The 11,057-nt window shown below is 36.5% G+C and overlaps 1 non-coding gene across 1 annotated transcript; it reads right to left on the bottom strand.

Annotated features, from left to right (window-relative positions):
• Nucleotides 1–7,911: 7,911 nt before the first annotated feature.
• Nucleotides 7,912–8,018, bottom strand: LOC120250761. The gene has a single exon (XR_005533100.1). It is a non-coding gene; the product is annotated as a small nucleolar RNA R71 (small nucleolar RNA).
• Between the last annotated feature and the right edge of the window lie 3,039 nt (nt 8,019–11,057).

The raw sequence follows: 11,057 nt of genomic DNA, 5'->3' as shown, positions 1-11,057 counted from the left end.
CCTCCAATGGATATACAAGTATAGATCAATGAATAGCAAACATCTAAAGGAAATAAATCAAAAGAAATCCTAGACTAACTCCCTCAAATATGGTCTCCGATGGTTGAGGTTGAGTAGATCCAAGATCATCAAGAGAACACCAAAATCTCTTTACGCACTCTTTACTATTGATGTACGTTGAATCGCCCTTGGAAAACTCATTAAAATCCTCTAAATCTTGATGAAAATCGTCTACAGTCTCACAGGTGTCCAGAAATCCAGCCGCTTCTCCCAAATTCGGTAAAAGAATCCCTCAAAATTAGAAAAACCTAGGGTATTTATAGGATTGAGTTTGCCACGGCATCACCACGGCCATTGTGATGCCTGTGGTGAGTAAGTTATTGTTTGGGTTCCAAGTCGCATCCTGGCAAAACTTTGTTGTGGCTTCAATGTTGCTTCCAGTGATTCCAAGCTTCCACGGCTTGATAGCAACAATGTTAAGTGTGGATAACGGCCATGGTGAGATGTTACCACCGTCGTTGTGAGCTGTGGTGAAGTCTTGATTGAGCAATTTGGTCCATCTTACTTCAGAACGCCCCTGAATTTGCTTCTTTTTCCTTAAAACAGATACGAAGGCCGTGGTGAACAAAAGAATAAAATTTTATACTAATTAGGTGCTAAACATGCCGAATTCCATGCTGAATGCATTGTAAATGATTTAGAAAATATGAACTTTCTAGCACTTATCAATAGTAAAGCTCTATTTCAAAAAATTTATGTGATATATTACTTCTTATTTTGAATTTATAGAGAAGTTAGATGGTTAGCAGTTATGGGCAAGAATCTATGGTTGTATATATATACACAAGTGATTACTTGTGGATCAGAATTTAAATATATATATATATATATATATATCAATATTCATGTTTCCTCCCACCAATGGTGTTCTGCTCAAATGTTTGACTAGCATGATGCTTATTTTAATTTTCCATTCCAAGTTTGATTTTCCTTGGTTGTTTTTCAATTCTAGCGAAGATCAGCATGTGTGTAATTTATTAATGGCTTTACATGCCTGAAGCCTTACCATATATGTTTGCTTTTCTATATTGTTGCCCATGTTTTGAGCTTATTACAGTAATATTCTTGGCATTCAGGTGGTTCAAAAATCACTGGCAACCTTCAAGTTCATAGATAAATTGTTGGGAGTTTTATTTATTTAATTGTTATCCACTAGGCTCAATAGGCCCAACTAAATTGCATATAATTATAAATTACAGTACAAACACCAGACAGTGTGATTTTATTTACTACTGCCATTGAATTTTAGCAACATTTGAAGGCAAGTGAAAGTCAAGCCTTTGGATCACACATCAGACTCTAATCATTCATAAAGTTAGCCCAACAATACCTGTGTGCAAAGTATTTGGTTTTTTTTCCATGCAATAAAAATACATCCTAAAACTAAGGTTGGATTTGGATTAACTAATAAAATGGTAAATAAAAAATAAAAAATAAATACTATTTTTGTGAGAAGCCACCATCTTAAAGCTTTCTTACTTCTATTAGGTTAAAAGAAAGAAAATTCCTGGGTCTAAATATTTGAAGCAAAAATATTTTTAATTTTTTGGATTGAGAACCCAACCTGGATGGATTTCTGTATTTTGTAGTTTGGGTTAGATGGACAATCTACTCATAGAATAATTAACGCATGTTAATGCTTGAAAAAATAATCTATGAAATGATTTCCAACTAGCACTTAATTATATATCCTTATATATCCTACATCATGTTTATATAATGCATTATATATGCATTTCATTCCAGCATGTGTTTCTTTTCACACATATACATATCCTCTTCATTCATGTTACTACTCCATCTATTTACATGTCTCTTTTGTTTGATCTAAAGCTTTGGTGTGAATGATCAATATTATAATATATATAGCTTCTTTAGTATTCATTTTTACATATATATAATGATTCATGTCACTATATTTATATTGATATACATCTTTATTTTATTTGATTAATTTTGAGGTTTATAGAGTGTGACCATGCCACTAATTTCTCTATTTATATAATATATCTCCTGTCTATGATTTAGACATTTGGAGACCATGATAAAAAACTCTATCTATATACAATCCCATTTATGTCAATATTGTTTATATAATTGTTTATTTTTATGATTTCTTGTGCTTGAATAATTAGAGGTTTGGAGTGAAGGATCAAAGGAATATGATTGGAGAAGTGTCAAAAGCTCATCACACTTATCATTGAGCTTGCTTTTAACTACACCAAATTTGATGATTAATGATGGCACACTAGTTAGAGTCACACAATGTGAAATTCTCGGCATGCAGAATATTTGATGTCATTAAATACGGCATCACAATGATCATCACCTTTGCACCATAGCTAAAGATATACTATGACGATATGCACATTGTCGTCACTAAATGCTAAAATTTATGTGCTAGCATATACAAATATAGCATTATAGCTATGTTTTTGTGACATTTATTTTTTTCATAAAAAGATTATAAATTGTCACAAAAAATCATGGATCGTCATAAATATGAGTTGAATGTTCAACTATTAATAACAAACATTATCTCGTTACACTAATAGATGACATATGTTTCGTCACCTATTATTAAAAAAATTAACTTCACTAGTTTTCATGGATCATCACACAATATGATGGAAATGTTCAACAATTCATGACGGAAAGAAGACCGTCATCAAGATAGGTGACATATTTTTTTATCGCCAATTATTTAAAAATATTGTCACTAGGTAACATACATCGTCAAGAAATATGAGATAAATGTGCAGTTATTTATGACGAAAACATGAACGTCACATGAATAGGTGGTGTAATTTTTTGCTATTATTTTTTGGAAACTAACGTCAAGGATTATTGTAAATGTTAAATTAATCATGACATTAGTATATTCATCACTCGAATAGGTGACATTTATAGCATCACCAAATATTTATTAATATTTAATATTTAGTGATGTTTGCTAAATGAAAATGTGACAAATAATGTTTCTTTGACTGATTAACCATTTATCATGAATATTTTAATATCATTTTGTCATCATGTCGTTTGTTAAAATATATAATATTTCATATCATAATATAAAGGAAAAAATAATAAAATGAAATCAATCACACTTAGAATTTCAAACATAAAGTATATGAATGGAAGAGTAATCCTGAAAAGTATAAAATATCCTTACATCTTGATAAATTTAAAATTTTCAGGAAAAAAAGACTAGGCTAGTTGATATGTGTTGCAGTTTATTAGCTAGTTTTCATTATGATTTTTCTGATGATAATGATTCAGTTGATGAAGGACTCCGCTAAATTGAAACTGTAATAAACATTCAATAAAAATAAATAAATAATTAATAAAAATTAAAACAAATGTCATGATAAGTTTTTAAAATGAAATGGCATTCCGAGGTAAAATAAAACTAAAATATATTATTACCTGAAAATTGTAGCCTAGGCACGTGTATTTCATAACCAACCATAGCTTCGTTTATTATTTACACCGAAATAACTAATTTAGTTAAATAATAAATTAAAATCATATATATATATATATATATATATATATATATATATATATATATATATATCCAAATAGAGAAGTTTTTAGTCAATTGATTCAATAATAAAATAAAGCAATCATGATTAAAAATCAAAAATCAAAAATTGATTTCACCTAAAAGATGTAAAAATACTTTTTCTAAATCAAGATAATATATTTTATACATACCTTATCTTCTTTGTGTGGAGAAGACTAGTGGTTGTCTTGGGAGAAAATTTATGTATTACTCCTCACTTGTATAGGCAATTAAGAAGATGAACAGTGGAGATAAGGGTTTTCTTTAGTGAGTTTTGAGAAGATTTGGTGAAATTTGGAGAGAGTGCATTGCTTCTAATTTGTACAAATTTTAAGGGTAGTTTTGGCGGAGAGGGAGGAAAATAGTTAAATTAAGTAAAGATTTGAAACGATTTAATGAAAGTTGGAGGAGCGAAAAAGGTAACTGTAATTGATGCAAATTTTTAGGATATTAATTATACGAAATTTTAGCTTTCATTTTTGGCAAAAGGGGAGAAAATATGCACCTTAATAAATCTTCTGAACATTGGAGTTAACAAATTAATACTTTTCTAAAATTTTAAATTCATAGTTTATATATTACTTGTTCTTGGATTTACAATGTTGGGTAATACTTTAACAATTATTTATCTTGATTTATATATTATAATAAATAAGTTATATCTTACAAATTAATTTATACAAGATAATGGGTTAAATGATTTACATAAGTTAGTGAATTAATTAATTGATTAATTTATCCTAATTGTTTTTCATTAGCATCTGATTATCAATCTAGGCTATATTTATGATTTATAAGATAAATTATTATATTTTTATATTTGTCTTATGAAATGATTTAGATTATTTATAATGTTTGATTTTTCTAATTAATTATAAATTTTAAAATGAATCTCAAATTAAATTTTATAATTTTATGATAATTTAGTGATATTCCACTAAACAAAGAAATATAAAATAAAATAAATATAATGAGAGAAAATTTCAAGTATTATTTACTGAGGTTTTCAAACACCGACCAAACTCGTCGGTCTAACCTTGCTGACCCGGAGCCGATTTTAAGACTGATCTTGTTCAACTAGAAATCCTAATTTGGAATAACCGTATAGCAAATCATTGACCTAACCAATTGGACTGGTGAACCAGTGACTTGGTTGAATTTCTTAGGGAGACTCAAATTTTAACAAATATTTTTCTAAAAATATAATTTTTAATATTTTACATTCTAAGTTGTAAAATATAAATAATTTTAAAGACAATATATGTTTGCACATATTGTTTTTTAGAAATATATTTTTATTGTACTACATAAGAAATTTATAAAAAATAAAAAGATGAAATAATATATTTTTCCAAAATATTTTTTATGAAAAATATAAATTTTTTAAATTATATGTATAGATTTATAAAATCATTTCACTTTAAATAAAATTAAAAACACCAAAAAGACAAAATGTGAGGCCACAGGGTTGGGGCCATTTACCTCCTCCACCATCAATAGGTTGAGGGTGTTGCCCCCTAAGTGAATTCTGCCTTTTATAAAGAAGAAGAGGGGATGGGGAAAGTGGAACACCCACCCCCTGAGATAAGATAATGCATGAACACACAATTGACCCCCTGAGATAAGATCAAGTTTTTACATGATTCAGTCAATATGACCAACATCCACATATAGAGAGACAAATTTACCTCATTCTTTCTTGAGAAAAACTGTTGTAATTAGTACAAAGCCCTTAAAACCAAAATACATAATACAACTGATAAGTGCTTGTAAATGCGAAGTGTTCTTTCCTTATGATGAGCATTACTTTTATCGGGTTTTAACGCTAATATGTGTGTATTTATGTTACTTTCATGCTGATAGGGTTGTTAGGGTGAATATTAGAGAAAGAAGCTAATGTGGATCATAAATGCACCATTTGGAGAAAATCTTGAGAAGGTACAAATGCGAAGACATAAGTCGTTTTCAAAATATGGGAATGTGTGCCAACCTCCTCGTATTCAAGTTAGCACAACGATTTGGAAGGGCACAAGGGTAGTCACATTCAAGCATTCCGGGTTGTGCATGTATAGCAAGATCTCCACCAACATGTCCGTTATTGAAGAAGCAAAGTGATCTACGACGTAAACGTGTGCCCGTTTACGTTACCTCGATGAAAACATGGATTCGGGAGTGTTTCGGGCCGACACTGTAGCAGGGCAATGTAGCAAAACAATGTAGAAGGTACTGTTCACAGATGGCCGAAGAAGGATGAAAACAGAGAATCCACACGGGCGTGCGTTAATTCGACACGCCCGTGTGAAAAATCCACAGGGGCGCCCACAGGGGCGTGTTGATTCCCGATTCCAGCCCCTTAAAAGCCGATTTCAGCCCCAATTCAAGCATTCTTTTCTCCATCTTCTCCCTAACTTGAGAGGGCTTCGGCTAGGGTTTTGAGAGATATTGGCTAAGAATTTGGAGAGGTTCTACAGCTCCGACATCGTGCTCCGTTTTGAAGAAGGTTAGTGGGAGAGCTTTCGTCGGCACCGATCCGGCGAGGTGTATCCTAGGCCGGACAAAGGGACCCTTGGACGAGTAGAGGACTCTCCACAAGACCATCGCCACGACTATCGAGGGGGTTTTCTATGGATTCTTTACTTTTACATTAGATTTCATTGATTGTAATTAGCTCCATGGAGAGCTAAACGCCCTAGTGGGTACTTGGGTATTTGTGAACCCTAGGATGTATTCGTTTTATTGAACCTTTTTATTATGCTTTCAATTAATTGATGTTTTATTTGAGTTCGAAGCTTAAATGCTTGATTGTATGAATACTCTCTTAGAGTGACACTAGGGTTGAGAGTTCTTGTTGGTAACCATTGTGAGTGAGTGACACACCACGAGAGTTAGACAAAGATAGATTGGAGAGGGTTGAGAGGGTGAGTTGAGAGGTAGCTGAGCGTCTCCTTTTCCCTCCGGTGTGATTTATTCTACCTCCATTTCATCAATTTCTTTGTGGTCATAGTAGAGTGAATGGGCTAAAGGATGACCTTCCGCTGGGGCTTAGTTGCGGGTGTAACGGAGTGAAGCGTTGAAGTGATTTTAGCACATAGGGCTTAATTGTGGCTAGGGACCTTCCACCTGGACCAAAGGGTTAGGTCTACATCTAGGAAGAGGATTTATCACTTGGAATCCCTAGAACTCATTGCAATTCTAAACGAGTGCGAGGTTGAGAGGTTATTCAATTTCCCCTCTGAGACATGTATAGAGTTAGGCATGGTGGACCTTAGATTTGGGACCATGTATTTAAGGATCTCCACGACTCATTATTGCATTAGTTAGAAAGTATAATAGAGGGTTTTTACACTTGAAATGGTTGTCCTAGGCGGAATAATATCCGGGTACGCCATTTATATCGATTGCCTTACCTTCTCCTTTACTTGTGTCCTCTTGCTTGTTCTTTTACTTTTGTTATTTCACATCTTGTCAAATATATCACTATTCATCTTTCACTTAGTTAAGAAACAATTTAAGTGTTTTTATTCCCTACTCCCTGTCGATACGATACCCCACTCATCTAGGATTTTATTACTTCGACAAACCCGTGCACTTGCGCGACATACGCAAGGGGCGTTGTCAAGTTTTTGGCGCCGTTGCCGGGGATTAGGTGTTTAGAGATAGTTTGTACTTTGTTTTCTTAACTATTCATTCATTCATTCTAGTTCATTCTTTCTTATTTTATCATCATTCTGATTTTTTTTCTTTCTTTTCAATGTAGCTCCAGGTTTTGACCCGAGGGAACTCCTCAATATTGATTGAAGGAGATCCCGAGCTTGAACATACACTTAGAAGAAAAGGGAAAGAACCTGTGCAGAACCATCTAATCTAGCTGATTTGGAAGTAGAAGAATCTGAAAACATGGCAGAACAGAATGAGTAACAGCTGACATTGTCCGATTATGCCAGACCTTCAGTATTGGGGCACAATCGAGTATTATGCGTTCCCCGATTACAGCTCGGAACTTCGAGCTAAAGCCGGCATTCATCCACATGTTGCAGCAATCCGCACAGTTCAATGGTTTGGCCCATGAGGATCCAAACAGTCATATAGAGAACTTTCTCGAGGTGTGTGATATGCTTAAGATAAACAGGGTGACAGATAATGCGATCAAGTTGAGAGCCTTCCCATTTTCCTTAAAGTGGAGAGCGAAGCAGTGGCTACACTCATTACTTAGAGCATCGATTACCACATAGGAGGAGATGGTAGAAGCTTTTCTAGCCCATTATTTCCCTCGCGGAAAATCTGCAAAGGTTAGGAATGAGATCTCCTCCTTTGTACAATCAAAATTGGAGTTTCTATTTGAGACATGGGAAAGGTTCAAGGAGCTCCCGAGAAAGTGCCCGCAACACGGATTCCTGGAGTGGATGATTGTTCAGACATTTTACAACGGATTGAATCTGAGTACAAGGCAACTCTTGGATGCTCCAGCAGGAGGTACCTTAGGTAGCAAGACCCCCGGTGAGGCCCGTCAACTAATTGAAGTAATGGGGTTAAATAGCTACCAATGAAATGCTAGGGAGAAGAAAAAGGTGGTCGGGCTCCATGAGATAGATGCAGTAACTTCATTAGCGGCTCCAATGGAATCATTGAGTAAGAAGTTAGATCTTCTAACTTCGAATAGAGTGTCGGTCGTGACTACTTGCACCGGGTGTGGTGGAGGACATGCTTCTTCCGATTGCCCGATCTCTATTGGTGATGCATCTTCGGTTGAAAATGTCGATTTTGTGTGTAATGCAATGAGGAACCAAGGGAATCCATATAGCAACACCTACAATTCGGGTCGGAAGAATCATCAAAATTTTTTATGGAGCAACCAAGGTCCACAAAATGCCATGGGGCTACCGGGTTTCCAACAACAACAAGCCCCAAACATGGAAAACTGAGTTTTATGTTTGGAGACCCGAATGTCCGATTTGGAGAAGGCCTTGACTATGTTTATTCAATCGTCAGATACAAGGTTTCAATCAGTCGAGGCTACACTTCGCAACCACACTGTCTCTTTGCACAATCTTGAAAATCAAGTGGGGCAGATTGCGAAGTCACTATCAGAAAGGCCACAAGGAAGCTTGCCGATTAATACCGAGACCAATCCTAGAGAGCATGTGAAGGCGATCACATTGAGAAGTGGTCATGATGTTAAAGGTAGGCTTTCGAGTGAGAGGCCCAATAGACATGCACATGAGGTTATAGAGGTTGAGGAAGAAGCAAGCAAAGAAAAGGAGGTGGCACCCCCACCTTTCAAGCTAAGAATCTCTTATCCCTCTTGATTGAAGAATGACCAAGGGGATGAACAGTACAAGAAGTTCCTGAGTTTGTTCAAGCAACTCTACATCAATATTCCTTTTGTTGAGGCATTGACCCAAATGCCTAAGTATGCAAAATTCTTGAAGGACTTGTTGACTAACAAGAGGAAGTTGGACGAGAGTGCTTCAATGATCTTAGATGCGTCTTGCTCGGTAGTGTTGCTAAAGAACATGCCGAATAAGAAGAAAGACCCTGGAAGCTTCATCATTCTGTGTAATATTGGCAATTTGGGTGAAGAAATGGCATTGGCGGACTCAGGGGCCAGTATCAACGTCATGCCATACACCTTCTTTCAGAAGCTAGGCGTGGGGGAGCCTAGACCCACTCGGATGACTTTGTAATTAGCGGATCGAATAGTGAGACATCCGAGGAGTATCATCGAAAATGTGCTTATCAAGGTGGACAAGTACAATTTTCCTGTAGATTTTGTGGTGCTAGACATCGATGAGGATGCGGATGTACCTTTGATACTTGGGAGACCGTTCTTGTGGACTTCCAAGGCATTGATTGACATGGACGGCGGGGAGCTAACATTGAGAGTTGGAGATGACAAGCTCACATACCGCCTTGCTGAAGCCATGCAGTATTCTCTTGATTTCGATGATACTTTGTATTTTCTAGACACTACTGATGAGATTGTTGATGAATACATGTAGGAAATGTTCAATCCGGACCCGTACAAGGGTTTATTCGACCAAGAGGTGGAAAATAAAGAAGTTATGATGCTTGGTTCGACTGAAGAAGTACCATCTACTCAAGGGATCCTGAAGAAGGTGCTCCGAAAGATGAAGAGGGTGAGGAGATGCCACTGGAAATGCTCCAAGGCTGTTGGAGACGCCTGTGAACCAAACAAATTGGATGCACCATTGGTAGGTGGTCCTAAGCCCGATAACTCCCCCTCTGTCTTCAAGAGACTTTGTTCATCATGCTTTCAAGCTATGGGTAAGAGGGCAACCTTCATCTATGAACCCCTGTGAGGTAAGACAAGGGACGTCAAGGTTAGTGACGTAAAACAAGCGCTTCTTGGGAGGCAACCCAAGTGTTTACTGTTTTCTTAGTTAGTAGTATAGTGTTTGCACGAATAAAGTGTTGATTGTTGGTGTCTTGATTTTTAGATGCTTTTGCTGTGATTTTATTGTGGGTTTTAATTTAATTGTGTGTTTTTATGTGGATTTAGCGAAGTTTTGGTCGTTTGAGCTATCTCTCATGTTTTTCGCTGGTATAGTTTGCATAATAGGGCAGGCTTTGAGTGTGTAAACATGTTCAGGAATTTTCTGCAGAGTCTGCAGAGTTTTTAAGGCATCCAGGGAAAATGCACTAGCGTGTGGAATTTCCACACGTCCGTGGATTTGTATTGCGAGCTCATCTAGAGAAGCCACAGAGGAGTGGACTCGCCCCTGTGAGTGACCTCGGGACTTTCGCAGGCCCATGGGTAATTTCCACATGGGCATGCGTTTTCCTACAGAGACTTGGCAACTTATCACAAGAGCACACATGGGCGTGCGAAATACTTAGCGATTTTTCTCGCTTGGACAGAAAAGCCACAGGGGCGTGCGGCTGCCCCTATGGGTTGGGGGCACGGGCATGGGTATTTTCCGCATGCCCGTATGGTTGCATTCAGAGAGATGAAGTGTTACCCCGAGAGCGGACAGGGACGTGCGTCTGCCCTGTAACTCTCCCCTGTGAAGGCTCACGGGAGTGGGTAATTTCCGTACGCCCGTGTGGATGTATAGAACGCCAACAGGCGTGAGTTCCTTTTAAAAGATCATCGTTCCTCTTCATCATGACATTCTCCATTCGTCTGAGAGCACTCTCACATCGTTTCCCGACCTCGCATTGCAGATTTGGAAGGATTTTTACTTGGTTTTCATACCGATTCAAGGTTCTCAATCTTAACTCGTCGGTAAGCCATATCTTTTGTTTTGTTTTTACCAATTCTTGATCTTAATCGATGAAACTAGTTCATAATGCTTTGTTTCTACAATTAGAATGATTATACATGTTTCGAACGAAGTTAGAAGCGATTTAACGGTGTATTTTTGGATTTTTGAGGCGAGGCCGTGCGTTTTTCACGGTCCGCGGATCCACA

The sequence above is a fragment of the Dioscorea cayenensis genome, chromosome 19 (genome assembly GCF_009730915.1).
Source record: "Dioscorea cayenensis subsp. rotundata cultivar TDr96_F1 chromosome 19, TDr96_F1_v2_PseudoChromosome.rev07_lg8_w22 25.fasta, whole genome shotgun sequence".
NCBI classification, from domain to species: domain Eukaryota; kingdom Viridiplantae; phylum Streptophyta; class Magnoliopsida; order Dioscoreales; family Dioscoreaceae; genus Dioscorea; species Dioscorea cayenensis.
This window is presented reverse-complemented; position numbering and strand designations above follow the sequence as displayed.